Below are 18319 nucleotides of genomic sequence, written 5' to 3' on the forward strand. Positions count from 1 at the left end.
AAATGGGGATTGTCTGTTGGGTTTTCGGAGAGGTTAAGTTACTCAGTATTCTGTTTTCTGTGGTTTGTGTTTCATTCGGTACTCTTGTAAATAAATTCTGTTTTGTTTAAAACTAAGTGGTTTGACCAGCTACATCCCTCCTGGAATATCTCTGTCACACCTACTTAAACCAACCAGCCAAGGCAGGGTCTGGGCTACTTTCTTGAAATGTTTTGAGGGGAGCTGGCCTGATCCATAACTGAAGGCACCTATCCTCTCCCTCCCTGATATCCATCTTAAAAAGCGGTGAAGGGAACATCTCTTGTCCCATCTCCAGGCACTGGGTAAATCCTTTCAGAACCATGCTATTACATAGCTGGCATTACTGGGCTCCAGCCATAACACCTACCTGTAATGGTCACGGTTACTTGGGGAAGGGAGTTGGACTTTCTCCTGCTCCTCGGATGCTGCCCGACCAGCTGTGCTTTTCCAGTAGCACACACTTCGACCACAATGGGTTAATGCCCAGGGATCGTGAGGAATGCAGTGCTCAGAGGGTCAGGGTCTGACTGGGCGTTTCACTCTTTGAAGAAGCTCACCTCTCACCTTCACAGAATGAATCACTGACCCCTCCCAGTCCAAGAGTTGGTGCTGCCATATTTGTTTCCATTCTCTCCTTGTGATGTACGATGTGATGGAAGGCAAAGACGAGGAGACTGAGTGAGACTCAGACTCGCCCTCTCCCAAGATGACAACTCTTGTCTCCTCAACCCCATCAAGAGCCCAGCCCACCCCATCTCTGTGCATCAGCATTACCCCCCTCGTGCTAGCCCCCATACTCCAGATCCACATGCCAGCTTTGAGAGTGCATTGTCCCCGACCGGAAGCCTGGATCATTTGCTGTCGTTCACTGCCAACAACACCTCACCCCTCCCTCTTTCTAAGTGACCCTATTCCCTCCCCTGGTCAACCACTTTCCCCCCCACCTCATTACCCACACCGTTACCCACCTTGGCGACTGGGGTACTTGCTGCATCCCAGATTCTGACTCCAATCCCCGCAGGATTGACCCCTGGTGAACCCCAACCCCGCCCTGCATTGACCTTTACTGCACGGGCTGCCCAGATTGGCTTCCTGTCGGCCGCTCCCTTCAGCATTGTAACCGGGCAGTCCTGGGCACAGTGAGAGACCAGAGTTCTGACTGAGATGTGCCCAGCTCCCCAGCAGTGAGAGCCCTGGGCCCACACAGCTGACCACAGGCCTCACCTTGCTCGACAGTTGGGACAGCTCTCCTGATAGTGATCACCCGAGCTGGATACCTGACCATGGCCAAGACCCTGGATTCTCCCTGCACAGCAAGCCTCACCATGCTGCACATATTATCTGTCAGCAATTGACAAGCTACTGGAGGAGGCCATTCTACCCTCTGAAGGCTGACACGGTTAAATTAGATTGGACCCACCTCAATTCTCCGTGAATGTTTGCCCGGCGAAGAGGGAATTGTCTGGATTGACTCTGAATGCAGGAGTGGATTCATCATGAATTTTGTTGTGAAGAAGGCTGACAGGAGTCCAAACATTGGCTCTGCTTTCTCTCCACACATTCTGCCAGACTTGCTGAGGTTCCCCAGTTATTTCTGTTAATGTTTCAGATCTTCACCGCCCTCACACAGTGTCGTTTTATTTTAATGGATTGCTTGTGTTTACTTTTCCAAACAGCGCTCACTCTGTGATGATGGTGGTGGGGGGTGGGTAGTGTGGGGGAGGTGTTTCATTGACAGGTCTGAATTTAAATCTCATGCAGGAGCACACACTGCATTCTCTCCTTTTGCACAGTTTTAAAATAATCTGCTTTTACCCTGAGGAGGTGTCATTGACCTGAATCATCTCCCCGTGTTGGGCGAGTGAAGGGCTCAGGGTGGGAACGTGGAAAAACAAACTCAAGCAAGGAATCTCGGAATACAATCACAGGCTGGTGAGACCTTGGAAATCCAAACAAGTCAGAAAGTGTTACTGTTGGCGTTGGAAAACAGGCAGGATAAACTTTCAAACTGGATCTTTGAAGACTGTGCAGTGCTGGCTGCCTTATTGGCAAAAGGATGACGAGGCATTGCAGAGGCTACAGAGTAAACACCAGAAATAGGTATCCATTTTGGGAAAGGACTGACAGCAAGTGGTCAACTTGCTCTTAAAAAAAAAAGAAGATTGAGAGGTGACCGGATTGAACTCTTTAAAACGGTGTAAGTTATTAAAACTTCACTCCTGGGACTGGGCCAGGGTTTATTGCCCATCCCTAATTGCCTGGAGGGTAGTTGAGATTTGAACACTTTGCTGAGGATCTGGAGTCACATGTCGGCCAGACCAGGTAAGGATGGCAGATTTCCTTCCCTCAAGGGCATTCGTGAACCATATGGGATTTTCCCCAAAATCAATTCACAGTCATCATTAGATTCATGGTTCCAGATTATTAGTGAATTAAAATTCCACCATCTGCCATAGCAGGCTTCGATTGAGGTCCCTGGAATATTACCTGGATCTCCAGGTTAATAATCCATCGATAATACCATAAGGCCATTGCCTATCTCCTTCAGGATTTGATCCAGTGACCAACAGTCGAATTTGAATTCAATTTGAAAAAGAAAGGAATGAAGAGTCTAATGATGACCATGAATAGATTGTCAGGAAATTCCCACCTGGTTCACTAGTGCCCTCCCAAGAAGGAAATCTGCCATCCTTACCTGGTCTGGCCTACATGTGACAGCAGAAGTGATTGTCATTTAACTGCCCTCTGGGTAATGAAGGACGGCCTAGACAGCAACACTCCCGTCCCGTGAATGAATAAAAAACAGTTCATCGACATCTGTCAGCTTGCTTGGGCATCTGACAGAGGGTCCCAGACCCTGCTTGTGATCGTGACACAATGATTCCCAGCTGTCAATGCAAAATGATCACCAATAAAAGTCCAGCAGGGAATTCAGAGGAACCAGCTTCCCCTGGTGTGTGCTGAGCATGGAGCCTGCAAGCGCTAGGTTCTGAACAAGGGTCACTGATCCCAAAACATTGACTGTGCTTTCTGTCTACATCTGCTGCCAGACCTGTGGAGTTTCTCCAGCAAGTTCTGATTTTCTCCTGGGAGTGGCTGAAGTGAATTGTATTGATGCATATCAGGGGAATCTGTGCATACAGGATGAGAGAGAAGGAAATCAATGGATATGATGATGTTGTGGTTGTGTTCGCCGAGCTGGGAATTTGTGTTGCAGACGTTTCGTCCCCTGTCTAGGTGACATCCTCAGTGCTTGGGAGCCTCCTGTGAAGCACTTCTGTGCTATTTCCTCCAGCATTTATAGTGGTCAGAAATGATCAGGCCACTGACTGAACTTCATTCATTACCCATGGCCTGTTCTCCATTTACCAGCTAACAACCAGGGGAGCTGAGTATGTCCAACAACATCAGACTCTTAGAGTTTATAAAGACAGGAATTGATTTCATTGGACTAACAGCACAGAAAAATACCATTCGGCCCAACCAGTCCATGTTGGTGTTTGAGCTCTGTTTCAGCCTCCTCCATTGTTTATCACCTCATTCTATCATCATCTCCAAAGTTTGTGAGAAGATTTGTAGCTTGGGTGCTCATTGTTCCCATGCAAGGACTGCACGAAACACTATACAGGACAAACAGGAAGACAGCTAACGATCCGCATCCATGAACACCAACTAGCCACGAAATGACACAACCAGCTATCCTTAGTAGCCACACACGCAGACGACATGCAACATGAGTTTGACTGGGACAACACTACCATTATAGGACAATCCAAACAGAGAACAGCCAGGGAATTCCTAGAGGCATGGCGCTCATCCACAGGTTCTATCAATAAGCAGATCGACCTGGACCCAATATACCGGCCACTGCAGTGGACAGCTGGAACTGACAACCGGAAGCGGCAGGTACAAATCACTATAAATGCCGGAGGAAACATCACAGAAGTGCTTCACAGGAGGCTCCCAAGCACTGAGGGTGTCACCTAGACAGGGGACGAAAGGTCTGCAACACAAATTCCCAGCTCGGCGAACAGAACCACAACAACGAGCACCCGAGCTACAAATCTTCTCCCAAACTTTGATGACCTATCCTGAGCTCTGGTTGATCATCCCAGAGGTGGTGACATAGCTCAGTATCATGTGTTGCTCAGCAATTTGGTGCAGCGGGATGGCACTGTGTTAAAGTTGCCACGGCAGTGGAGGTTGTTGTCTTTAACTTTGGTCCCTGTCTACCCTTGACAGTACTTCCATTTAAATCTCTCCCAACCTTATCACAGCCTGTCCTGTGAACATCAGTTTGTTTTTGATGCCTGAAGCATTTGAGATAGCCAAGAACTTGTGCCAAGTAATTCAAGCCACACAGCAAAAGGGAAATTACGAGTTGAGAAATTTCACCAGTAACTGATGTGAAGAGTGCAGTTGAAGAAGGAACCGGAACAGCACGATTTCAGCTGATTAGCCTTTGTTATTCAACCACTCATCCCGGGGAAGCCGAGTTCCTTGTTTGAAATGATTCATCTTGCTGCTGATGACAGAGTTACCAGCCAAGATCACTGTCTTCCTCCCCACTTCTTTTTGACAGGCACTTATTCAGCAGAATTAATTTCATTTCAAAGCTCCGTCATGTATTTTGTTTGCAAAGCCAAATGTGTTTCTCACCTCAGGTTGATTTCCAATGCATTCAACAAAAACAAACCATACCCAAAAATATTTATTGGTGCTTTTCAAAAGGTGTTTGTTTCAAGCATACAAAATTCTCAGGATGCTGTTTGACAGGGAACTGAGAATGATTAAATGAGTTGCTACAGAAGGAGAGAAATGCTTCCCTCTGACAAATTGGCAATCAAACAGTTCAGGGTGATGTCAGGAAGCAGTTCTTCAAAGGTTGCTGATGGTTTCTCAATGAAGTTGTTAAAGACACACAAGTCATGGACATTGTGTGATTGAGGACTGGGATCATATCCAGAGAGATTCAGCTGGGGCACCAGTGCAGCCAGGATGCTGTATCCTGTGACCAAGCTAATTATCACAGAAAAGGGTTGTACCTGTTTCCTATTTCACTGTCCGCTTTGGGCCCATCTAACTGAGGGGAGGGGAAATCTGGAACACTTCCCCCACCGTCACCACACACACACACACACGGAGATACAGCAGACATAAAACATTGTAATTCTGAAGGGCAATTAAACATTCAAAATGTTTTGTTGGATGAGGATGTTCCAGGTTCCGGGATCAAGGCAATGTGGATGGGTCTGAATTGCAATTGTCACTTTGTTGGACAGAATGTGACTCTTGCTGCAGAGAGTGGTGCTGCCAAAGATTTTTAACCTGCACTCGACAGGACAAATACAGGCATGCCAAATTGCGAACAGTCACAGCAATAAACACTGCAGGAACAGTTTTCATCTTTTAAATGGACTTTAAATTGTTGAGTCAAAAAGTGTGGCGCTGAAAAACTACAGGCAGTCAGGCAGTATCTGAGGAGCAGGAGAGTCGACGTTACGGGCGTATGCCCTTCATCAGGAATGTGGGTGGGTGGGGGGCTTCCAAGGGGTCTGAGAGATACATGGGAGGGGGATGCAGCCGGGGGGCAGGTAGCTTGCAATGTGGTAGGTAGATGCAGGCGGGGGGGGGGTGATGGTGACAGGTTGGAGTGGAGGGTGGAGTGGACAGGTGGGAAGTTTGAGCCTGGGTGAAATTTGACATTGTTGCATTTGTCCTGTTGAGTGAAAGTCTGCAAGGTGGAACAGGAGCAGGGGTTGAATGACCTTCTCCTCCTGTTTCTGTATTCCTTGAAGCTCCCAAACTGAGGTGAGTACAAATCGATGAAGTCACAGATTTGCTTGTGAAATCTGTGGCCAAATGAGTTCAATGACACATCAGGACTCCTGTTCACTGGGTAATTTGCAAAGCACTGAATGTTTTACTGATCACTGGGATGTGGCATTAGTCAGATTCTCACCCGAGTGCAAACTGTGCAGGCTTAACACTGACAAAGATATATTCAGTGTGGGCTTGTGAGGTGGTTGGTTCCTTTGGGAAAGATTGCCTTAGCTTGGGCAGGACTTATACACTTAATGGTAAGGTCCGAGGGAGTGTTGCTGAACAAAGAGACCTTGCAGTGCAGATTCATAGCTCCTTGAAAGTAGATAGGATATGTATTTGGGAGAAAGTGAGGGCTGCAGATGCTGGAGATCAGAGCTGAAAATGTGTTGCTGGAAAAGCGCAGCAGGTCAGGCAGCATCCAAGGAACAGGAGAATCGACGTTTCGGGCATAAGCCCTTCTTCCTGAAGAAGGGCTTATGCCCAAAACGTCGATTCTCCTGTTCCTTGGATGCTGCCTGACCTGCTGCGCTTTTCCAGCAGGATATGTATTTGGGTATGCTTTCCTTTCTTGGTCAGAGTATTGAGTACAGGAGTTGGGAGGTCATGTTGTGTCTGTACAGGACATTAGTCAGGCCACTTTTGGAATATTGCATTCAGTTCTGGTTTCCCTCCTATCAGAAGGATGTTGTGAAACTTGAAAGGGTTCAGAAAAGATTTACAAGGATGTTGCCAGGGTTGGAGGGTTTGAGCTCGAGGGAGAGGCTGAACAGGCTGGGGCTGTTTTCCCTGGAGCGTTGGAGGCTGGGGGGTGACGTTATAGAGGTTCATAAAATCATGAGGCGCATGGATAGGATAAATAGACAAGGTCTTTTCCCCGGGGTGGTGGAGTCCAGAACTAGAGGGTGAGAGGGGCAAGATTTAAAAGGGACCTAAGGGGCAACGTTTTCACACAGAGGGTGGTGCGTGTATGGAATGAGCTGCCAGAGGAAGTGGTGGAGGCTGGTACAGTTACAGCATTTAAAAGGCATCTGGATGGGTATATGAATAGGAAGGGTTAAGGGGGATATGGGCCAAATGCTGGCAAATGGGACTAGATTTATGTAATATACCTTGCTGGCATGGACAGGTTTATCAGAAAACAGTGCCATCAATGAGAAGGAAAGAGTGTCAGCATTGACATTGCTGCTCATGTATTATCAGACTTACATGTGCACAGTTACCATGAAACCTCATTGTCGGGTAGCCCATTTCTGATTTCGTCAGACATCAAATGGTGTGGCTGTGTCAGGGGGAGGCCCTTTATTAGTTTGAGATCTCCACATTTGAATGAACATAATAAAAAGCCGTAGACAATATGGTGCTTGACACAGGGATTAGGATGTAACTGGGTTAGGATTCTGAATGATGCTTACTTTCTCTGGAATCACGTTACAGGAGACAGAGTCGAGAGGGCAGTAGATCTCAATGAACAGCTTCAGTCACGTCTTTCGAAATTATTTCCACCACCTTTTCCAGAGCAATGCACAAGTTGAGAGGGGGAAACCCAATGGAGTGTCAAGACAAAGATAACCCTCTGTTAAATTGGACAGGTTGGGGCTTAGGATTTCAGGTGGGTCAGTCATGCCAAGTGCAATGGTTGTCTGGTGGGCCTTGACAAAGTGTTAAATGCAGGTGGTGGCATCTTGAATGAGCAGAGATAACTGGCCAGGAAATAACGTTGCCATTGCTGATTCGATCAAGAGGAAACACAGATTTGCCCACAAATGTTTTCACCCAACGTTTTGTCTCCAGTTCCAGAAGAAACTCAGGAAATCAGGGATGCTGGAAGAGCAGTGGAGATGATGGAGTGAACGTGAGAGCAATGAGACAGACCAATGAGAGGACAATAATGGGATTGAATCAATGAATGAGAATGATGGATTATACCTCAAGGTTTTCATACTGCCTCTTACTCACCTCTTCCAATGATTAATTCATACAAGTTTGACAAATCATCAGACAGTGGTAAACAATGAGTGGGTGTGTGCAGTCATGAGTTCCAGCAACTTGGACTCCAGCACATTGTTGATTTACAGACTGATGTCCTGTGGTGTCTCAGTCCAGCAGATTCTGAACAATTGTTAATTGTTGCAGCGAACGTGCCTGAAGATGGGTTGGTTTAGTGTAACAGTCTGTGGGTTTAACACAGTGTCTGCACTTGTGTGGTGCCTCTCACATCGTGAGCCATCTCAAGTGTTCTGGAAGAACACAACCAAACAGACTTGGGACATGGAGTTCCATGAAGCTGGGATTGAGTCTCACTCCCAGAACAGACAAGCCCACTGTAAACACTCCTGTTAAATAGGAGCACCAACTCTTCTTTGTACCTCTACCTGAGTGAGTGAGAGATCGAATGTTATTTACATGATGGTCACATCTGTGGACATGGCTCAGCAGTGAGCAACACTTCTTGCTAATCCATTCACCGTTTAGACCACTCTCAGAGCGCTGAAGCACAGAGATTTGTTGAGTTTTTCAGCTCCCAGTCACCATATTTAAATGAGGGAGCAAGCTGCAAATGCCTGAGAAGACCCTGGAGTTAACTGCTCACTGAAGTGTATGCACACTTGGGTAATTTGGGTTGGCTTTCTCCAGACCTAATTTAGCTTGTCATTCATCGTCGGCATTGAATTTGAAGTCTCAGTTTAAATCCCATAATTGCCAGTATGAAGGAGATATTTTTCAAGAGTCCAGTAAAAGACCTGCTCGGGTAAGAACAAGCTGAAGCTGGACCATCATCAAGTGTCTCAAGTAGGTGTCTTGTATTTGCAACATATGTAAGTCATCCACTGAGCACCGACTGTGACTTACAACAGGGAGCTGGGACTGAGCACTTCAGGGAGTTATGCACAGCAAGGAAAAGAAGTCTTCAGCTGCTGTTACCTCATCTTTTCAGCCTCCCAAGAGTTGACTGCTCAGGAGAAGAAGCTGGTTCATAGGTACGTGTCTGAATCAGGTTTATTCTATTCCTGAGGCTCAAAATGGTGTCATTTCAACAAGTGGTTTGCGGCAGAGGTGAGAAAGCAGAGATGGACGGGCCAACTGGATTGAGGCCGGTGGTGTGGCAAAGCACAGGATGATTCGGGTGCAGGGAACAAAGCTGATGGATGAGTATTTTGAGTCTTCAAAATGGAAGTAAGGCCCTCAGGTTATGATCAAGTCTTGAGTTTTTTCTTTTTCTGAATACTCAAATTCCCATGAAATGAAAAGCATGGGTGGGGATAATTCGAGTGAAGAGAGTGGGGCTCTGAGAGCAGTGAATGAATGGCTAAAATTTTGCGGTGAAGACAGGAGAAAGTTCAGTGTTCCCCACCCACCCAATGCCAGGGTGAAACACATCTTCTCAGTGCAGAGGGGAACATGGAATGGCAGGGAAGGAACCCAGTTATCACCATCAATTACTGGTGGCAAGAACATTGATAGGGTGAGAAAGGAGATCCTGCTAAAAGATTTTGGATAGAGAGAAGCAAAATTAAATGTCAGAATGTCTGTGGTAATAATCTCAGGGTTATTCGCTGAGCCAAAGGCAAACTGCGATCAGATAAATCTAGCCAAGGAGTGAAATGTTTGGCTCAAAGATTGGTGAGGGAGGAATATGTTTCAATCCATGGGCACTGGCACCAGTACTGGGCCAGAAGGGAGCTGTTCCAGTAGGACAGGCTTAACCTGAACACGTCCTGGTGAATCAAATAATGAGGGCTGTACAGAGGAGTTAGAGAGACAGGGGGAGGGTTCAGGTAAGGAGAAACAGAACCCTCCAAACCAACAGCATGTGACAGCATCACAGAGCAGGTATTAGCATAATGATACCCAGAGTGGGACAGGAAGGAACAGAGCATACAAATGGAGAGAAACACCTGCAATTAGGTTTCAAAAGTAAAAATAGTCAAAAAGAAAGATTGGTGGCTGTTAAATGCACGTATTATCTGGAACAAAATAAATGAATTAATGGCAAAATAGAGGTTAAAGGGTGTGATGTCATAGCCATTATGGAGACCTGGTTACTCAGAGCTCAAAGCTGGGAATGAAATATTCAGGTCTATGGGAATTTTCGGAAAGGGCAGGCATGAAGGAAGAGGTGATGGGGTAGCTCTCTTCGGGCAAGTGTAAATAAGGACAACAGCAAGAATTGATCTTGGATCAGAATCATACAATCCCTACTGTGCAAGCCTGGCTGTAACCCTGGAATCAAATGGCTTAGAAAGGGTGGATGCTGGGAAATAGTTTCTATCAGGCGGGGATACGAGGACTCGTGGGCACAGCCTTAGGATTAGAGGGGGTTGATTTAAAACGGAAATGAGGAGACATTTCTTCAGCCAGAGAGTGGTGGGCCTGTGGAATTCACTGCCATGGAGCGCAGTGGAGGCCGGGATGTTAAACGTCTTCAAGGCAGAGATTGATAAATTCCTAATCTCACAAGGAATGAAGGGCTATGGGGAGAGTGCAAGTAAGTGCCGTTGAAATGCCCATCATAGAATCATAGAATCCCTACAGTGTGGAAACAGGCCCTTCGTCCCAACAAGTCCATACTGACCCTCTGAAGAGTGTCCTACCCAAACCCATTCTCTTCCTCATGATTCTACCTTTACCTCTGACTAATGCACTCACCTACACATCCCTGAACACTATGGATAATTTAGCGTGGCCAATTCACCCAACCTGCACATCTTCGGACTGTGGGAGGAAACCGGAGCACCCAGAGGAAATCCACGCAGGCTCCACACAGACAGTCACCCAAAGGTGGGATCGAACCTGGGTACCTGTCCCTGGGAGTCATCAAAGCAGTGACTTAAAACTACATCCTCGTACAGAAAAAGTCAAGTAAAACTGAGCAGACTTTCGAACAAATATGAGGAAAATGTCAAGAAGTAATCAGAAAAAATCAGTAAGGTCAATAAAAAAACACTCCTGAATGAAGGGGAAAGGAGACAGGGAGGGATAGAGAGAGAGAGAGAGAGAGAGAGCAAGGAGAGGGGGATATGGGAGCATGAAAGGGAGAGAGGAAAGACAGAGAAATAAAAATCAAGAGGTGCAAGAGAGAGCCCCGATCTAAACCAGACACACAGCAAAAACAGAGGGAGATCGAGAAATAAACGGTAGAGTCAGAGAGATAGAGAACCACGTGAGACAAAGAGAGGGACAAGATGAAAGACATTGGGACAAACAGAGAAAGAGAGAGAGAGAGGAGATTCTCCTCAGAGTCAGTAAACCTTAGTGACTGTGAGAAAGGTTACTGCCAGTGTCAGTGAAGGAGCTGAGCACCAGGAGGATGAGGAGCTTCACGTTGAGGCTGAGCTGAGAAGTCAGTCAGAGGGAGGTTTCTGTGGAGGGACACTGACTGTCTCCCAATTCCTGCTTCCTCCACACAGTGAGCAGAGAAAACCCTCAGTCATGATTGAATGGCCTTACTTACACTCTTATTTCTTATGGGACCAATCTATTTTGGATCTGATAATATGCAATGAGTCAGGCTTAATAAATCATCAGAAATTAAAAGGCCTCTAAGGAAACAATGATTTGAAGAAAGTACGGTTGAGTGAACGGCAATATTGGTCAGAGTGAGGATGAGCTTGGCACGTGGAGGAGGGTGCTGATGGATGGGCATGATTCAGGAAGGAGCAGAGAGCCCAGAGACCATCCTAATGGGGGAATGGAGATCAAAATGGACAGGACATCTGCTAACTGGAACCTGCTAACTGGAAATTCGGACATTGATGTCAACCTTCAGAAGAATTGCAGATACAGTGGGATCTTGTGGATTTTGAGGAGAAATGAGAAGCGAGCTGCATACGTTTGGGGAAGGATGAGCTGAGAGGCTCTGGGGCACAGATCCCCAGGTGAGATGAGGGTTGTGACATCTTGGTGACTGTCGTAGACAGAATGACTTGATGCTGGATGATGGGGTCATGGTCCGGGGGGAGATGGGAGGAGATAGCTGAGAGCTGGTGCTTCAGGTCAGTACGCCAGACGACAGCAGCATCACCCTTGTAGACCAGGCTTAATAACAAAGTCAGGGTGGGATCGGAGAGCACCGTTCGGGAGAAGATTGTTTGGGATGGGCAACGGGGGTGGAGGTGGAGGGTAGAGAAATCAAGGCAACTGATGTCACAACAATGGTTCCCCAGCTACAGGTCATGTGCAGGTAACAGCCAGAGGGAGAGTTCTAAATGGAAGGAGAGTGTTGGGGGCAGGGAAGGGGTCTGTGGGACTGGGAAAGGTCTCTCTCCACTTGAATGGCTGTGGAGGTGACAGAAGAAGAAGTCAACATCACGTCACGCCCGAAACCCATTGAGGCCGGAGCAGAGAGTGATAAAACAAAGACCTTTGCTGAGTACGGAACATGCAGCGTCAGAAAGCGGAAGATCAGAAGGGGTAGTAAATACCCATTTGAGCTTGGTAGTGGAACTCCAGCCAATGGCAGCTCAGCTCCTAAGGCAAGCTGCATTCACTCCAACAGCCACTGCCATGCCAGAGAGAGAGCTATCAATGTAAACACCATCTAAACCAACATGAAGAGTTGATGCCTCTCCATCAGGTCCTTGGGTGAGGGATTGAAGCCACTGATCTGATTCACATTGAGCAGTTATGGCTGCTGCTCTCGCCTTGACAGTGGTTGAGAGCATCGTGTCAGCTGCACAGGCAGTGAGGAATGACACACAATGTCAGACGTTGGTTGATGAATTTATAATGGTCTTCCCACAGGGCCATCTGCTCTCTGGTTCCACCTCCACCTTCCCCCGTTGGGTTTCCTCATTTATTCAGGAAGACAACTTTGCCAGGACTCTGGGCGCCTGTTCTCGTTTAACACTGTTACTCGGAACTGCTCGTTCATCTCAGCTCGCTCAATGACATCTCACAGGTTTACAAATCTCACTCCAAGTCGGACCGTTCTGTGATAGCCAGGAACCCAGGTGCAAATTAATGTTGTTCCCCTTCATTCCTGACCGATTCCCAGTCTGATCCGGACTGACCACAGTCACATGCTGGACTTTCCTTGAAATTCCCGTCCTGCACTCTGGGGAGTGAGCTCTCCTTGTCTCTGGTCAGTGCCCTTCTCCGAGGGGTTTGATGGATATGGGCCGGGTGCTGGCAGGTGGGACTAGATCAGGTTGGGATAGCTGGTCGGCATGGACGGGTTGGACCGAAGGGTCTGTTTCCGTGCTGTACATCTCTATGACTCTATGATTCTATGTCACCGTTGTCGAACTGTTAATGCTGTCGAGGTAAAAACAATGACTGCAGATGCTGGAAACCAGATTCTGGATTAGAGTGGTGCTGGAAGAGCACAGCAGTTCAGGCAACATCCGAGGAGCAGCAAAATCAATATTTCGGGCAAAGGCCCTTTGTCAGGAATGCTGTCTGCCTTTCAGACACCTGTAACAACTGCTTTATCCACATTGTTGCACAGAATCCTATTCTATCTCTCACCCAGTCAGACAGTACTATCCTCTCTCATCCATGACAATTTAAAGCCTCATATCACTAGCCGACAGAGAGTGAGGATCCTACTGAGTGGAGACCACTCTTTCTGAGGAAGCTCAAATGCTTGAGGCTTCACAGTTGTATGACTCAACAGATCATTGTCGGTGTTATTGGTGTGAACCAGAAACTGTACTGTTTGTCCTTTTTGGCAAAATATGCATGTCTGTCAACAGTGTTCTCCAGAAAGGTTTTGTGTGATGTGAGTCAGATTGTGGGAAGATTCTGAAGGTCCTCCGGGGTTGGCAATTCTGTGTTGGCAACAGTATGGTCAAACCGTTTGTGCTCTTCCCCTCAGGTGCACACCTGGAAGCGGAGTGTCACACAGGACTGGAAGTACACAAGGTCTTGTGTCAGACTGGGTCAATGTGGCCCCACCTGAGCCAGAGATTGCACATTGAAGTCTCACTCCAGGATTCGATGGCCACAGACACTGTGTTCACAACCTGGCCAAGCAGAATGAGTATTAGTGTGTAAATCCTTCCAACCTGCCTGAGGCAGCAGCTGTGTCAGTGTGTGTGTCGGTGTATGTCTGTGTGCGTGCAGAGGGCAGCGTCCTGGTCAGCTTAAAGCAGAGGGTGACTGCAGCCCAACAGCCTCTCCATGGTTAAAACCTCCACACGCAGGTTACTGCCCTGGGCTGTACTGAATGCAGATTGCCCCCTACATTTGGAGGAGCTATCAGAAGGTAGAAGGCTGGGAGCCATGACACAGGTGATGGTCCACATTGACTGAGGACCACGTGCAAACATTTTGTTTGGCTGCTCTCCATCCACACGTAGGGGAGCTGTATTCTGTCGGAGAGTGCACAGGAGCAAGCCAACAAGATGGAGGCTTCTCCTTCTGGGGTCTGCCATCTTCCTTTTCAGGGGTTCACAAGCTGCAAGGCTGATTCAACTGTTCACCTGAGGAGCATCATTGTTCCAACAGCCGAACCAAGTGTCATCAAACACAACGGAGCTAGGAATAATCAGGGGCCAGCTATTTCATTGGAATGCTGAGCCAGCTGACATTGGTTTCGGCCTCAATGCAGGAATTTTACACCGGGATTGCGGCATGTCTGGAGGGGCAGAGGGTGAGGGGTTCAAATCAAATCAAGTTCACTGCGAAACAAGGAAGAGATTGAAAGTGATGGTCACCAATAAGATGGGCCAAACAACCTGGCACACAGCCACTGTGGAGATTCAGTCAGGCACGGACAAAATAAAATGTTCCCATATTGAGGAAGTCATCCTTGTTCTTATACTAAGTACTTTATTCACTCTGTATGCCATTGTGCAACTACTCAATGAGGAGAAAGTGAGGACTGCAGATGCTGGCGATCAGAGCTGAAAATGTGTTGCTGGAAAAGCGCAGCAGGTCAGGCATCGTCCAGGGAACAGGAGAATCGACGTTTCGGGCATAAGCCCTTCTTCAGGAATTCCTGAAGAAGGGCTTATGCCCGAAACGTCAATTCTCCTGTTCCCTGGATGCTGCCTGACCTGCTGCACTTTTCCAGCAACACATTTTCAGCTGCAACTACTCAATGCCTGTTCTCTGTCAACTCTATTTATAGGAGGAAGCAGGCATCAGGTTGAGTCTATTGAAAGTCTTCTCTCAGAAACGAGACCACTGCCTTTTTAGCATCCATCTTCACTGGGGAATTCCTCTGATACCTGAACTGACAGTTTGTTCCAAAAGATTTATCACTTTGAGTCAAGAAATTCTTCTTTATTACCTGCTTTGAAATCTCATTGACACAGTTTTCCCCCACCAATGCAAAATCTGCTACAATGTTCAAAGTTGTGTTTTTTTAAACTATTTGCCTAATTGGGTCAGAAATCACACGACATCAGGTTAGAGTCCAAAAGGTTTATTTGAAATCACAAGCTTTCAGAGCGCTGCCCTTTCATCAGGTGCTGTACAGAAGCAAACAGACACAGAATTTATCAGCAGAGAAATCAAAGGATCATACAAATAGTGTGAGTGGAGTGTCCAAAGGATGAATAACAAGTCTCTGCAAAATGATCAGATGGTGTGACTGAGTTAACAGCTGGATAGCCAGTGAAGGGATGACCTGTAATCTGATTACAGACATTGCTCGACCCCATGTTACAGCTACAACAAAAGGCGTCCAAAAAGCAACATCAACAGAGGAAACAAGACAGAAACTGGAACTGTTGGAGTCCGGACTTTTCACTCTCACAAGTGCAAAGACACTGGACAGCACAACAGCCTTTAGCATCCTCCCCATTTCAGGTACCTCTCCATCCATGCTTTTTGTTTGGCAAGTTCCTTACCTGTATCTGCGTGTCCCTCGTCATGTTTTATTCTTCCTTCAGGTCGTAACACTCCCCTTTCACTTGTCAGAACCTCGGGACTGCCTCCCTGTTTTGATCTGGGTAAAAACAATGACTGCAGGTGCTGGAAACCAGAGTCTAGATTAGAGTGGTGCTGGAAAAGCACAGCAGGTCAGGCAGCATCTGAGGAGCAGGAAAATCGACGTTTCGGGCAAAAGCCCTTCATCAGGAATAGAGGCTGTTTTGATCCCTGTTTTGATCTGGTTAACTAAAACAAATTGAAGTGAACATTTTTTAACCATTGTTGGAATTGATCCTGGAGGGGTTTAATAAAAGAAGGGAGAGTGACCTCTGCTCACGGTCATAATGTGATCGGTGGAAGTGGTTGTGACATTTCACTTGTGAATCACTAACACTGATAGACACGGCAATGTTAAGGTGGATGAAGTTTGTAATGTTACCCCTACTCCCCACGGCCTGATTTTCAACAAGATCACTCTGTCTGGAGAATACCCCCAAGAAACCAAGCTGTAGAGAGCAGGAAAAGTATGAGCTGCTTCACCCATCACTATATCGCAGTGTGAGATCAGTACACACATGCAGTCACACTGCCAGTTTTGCCCAATTATTCATATAGATTGTCCCTTTTTGTTTATTTATAGGCAAATCATTGACAAAGTGCACATAGGAGAACCACCAGTCTTTTAGAGGTGGCAGGAAACCCAGCCTTCTGCCTGAGAGAGTTTTTGTGGGAGTCAATTGCTGAACTGGGTAACACTGTGGCATGTGATATGTGCCAGACAGTGGGACTGGGCACTGGGCTGAAGAATTATCCTGAAGAAGGGCTTATGCCCAAAACGTTGATTCTCCTGTTCCTTTGATGCTGCCTGACCTGCTGCGCTTTTCCAGCAGCCAACACTTTCCCTGACATCTCCAACGTTGTCATCGATGAAGACTGGAAAGAAAAGACATCGTTTATAAAAGAAGTCTGGTCGTGCTCAGGTGGTTCCTTCATTCCTGTACAATCCCACAGTGTTGATAATCCTGAATAGACTTTTGCAGCTCATTGGCACGGTTGGCCATGTGGTCCAAGCCAGTGGAACCAACTGTAATGCCAGCTTCAGTGCAATACACCCATGGGAATGCCAGAGCAGGGTTACCAACTCAGTTTGCACACATTCTTGGAGTTTTCTTCTCGTGAAAGTCCCTCCACTTTCATTTTGGACAACTGGTTCCCCCTTCCAAAAGCTGTTCTTGGACAATAGTATCTGTCTTTGTGATGGCACCGGTCAGTTGTTAAATCCCCAATCGTGTTGGTGTCACACTTGGTCCCACAATGTGCTACTGCACCTCAGATTGGTGGCATCACTGACACTGTCTCTTTCCATCTCCATGTCTTCACTCAACTTCACTCGGTTTCAGCCCGGCTGCTCCTGAATCCCTTGTGGCTTTGTGACCTCTGAACCTGACTATTCCTCCACATCCCTGGCTGGTCTCCCACATTGTAAACTCGTGGCTAAACTGGAGATCGTCCGAAACTCTGCAGCACATGTCTGACTTGGCAACAAGTCTCATTGCTCCATAGCCCCACCACATGAACGCTGACCCACACTCGCCCTTGAACAACTCTCATCCTGATGTTAAATCAAAGCAAAGCCCTGGAGATGACAGAATAAAAGCAGAAAGTGCTGGAGAAATGTATTAAAAATATTAAGATCATAAAACAAGGAGCAGAATTAAGCCATTTGGCCCATCAAGTCTGCTCCACTATGCTTATGGCCGATATGTTTCTTCAACCTGTTCTCCTGCCGTTTCCCATCTGGATGGGTGTATGAATAGGAAGGGTTGCGAGGGATATGGGCCAAGTGCTGGCAAGTGGGATGAGAGGGATGTAGAATATTTGGTTAGCATGGACGAATTGGACCGATGGGTCTGCTTATGTGCTGTACAACTCTATGACTCGAAACCCTTGACCCCTCATGAATCAGTCTGTGGAGGGACAAACAGAGGTAACATTTCGAAGCCAGTGTAAATCTCCTTCTGAACTCACCAATATCTGCAGAGCTGTTCCAGCACTTCTGACACTTTTCAAATCTCCCCATGATCTTGCCTTCCCTCTCTATCCCACCCCCACCACCAGAAATATATTTCCCTCCGCTATTCCCCCTGTGACTCCCTTGTCAGGTCCACGTCCCCCCACCAGCCCACCCTCCTGTGCCAGCACCTTCCCCTGCAGGAACTGCAAAACCTCCACCCACACCTCCCCTCTCACCTCCATCCAAGGCCCCAAAGGAGCCTTCCACATCTTTCAGAAATTTACCTGCACATCCACACATGTCATTTACTGTATCTGTTGCACCTGATGTGGTCTCCTCTACATTGGGAAGAGAGGACGCCTCCTAGCAGATTGTTTCAGAGAACATCTCTGGGACACCCGCACCAATTATCCCCACCGTCCCATGGCTGAACATTTCAACTCTCCCTCCCACTCTGCCGAGGACATGCAAGTCCTGGGCCTCCTCCATCACCACTCCCTAATCACCCAATGCCTGGAGGAAGAACGCCTCATATTCCACCTTGCGACCCTCCAACCCCAGGGCATCAATGTTGACTTCACCAGTTTCCTCATCTCCCCTCCCCCCACCTTATCCCAGTCCCAAGCCTCCAACTCGGCA

Source organism: Chiloscyllium plagiosum, chromosome 42 (assembly GCF_004010195.1).
Source record: "Chiloscyllium plagiosum isolate BGI_BamShark_2017 chromosome 42, ASM401019v2, whole genome shotgun sequence".
Taxonomy (NCBI): domain Eukaryota; kingdom Metazoa; phylum Chordata; class Chondrichthyes; order Orectolobiformes; family Hemiscylliidae; genus Chiloscyllium; species Chiloscyllium plagiosum.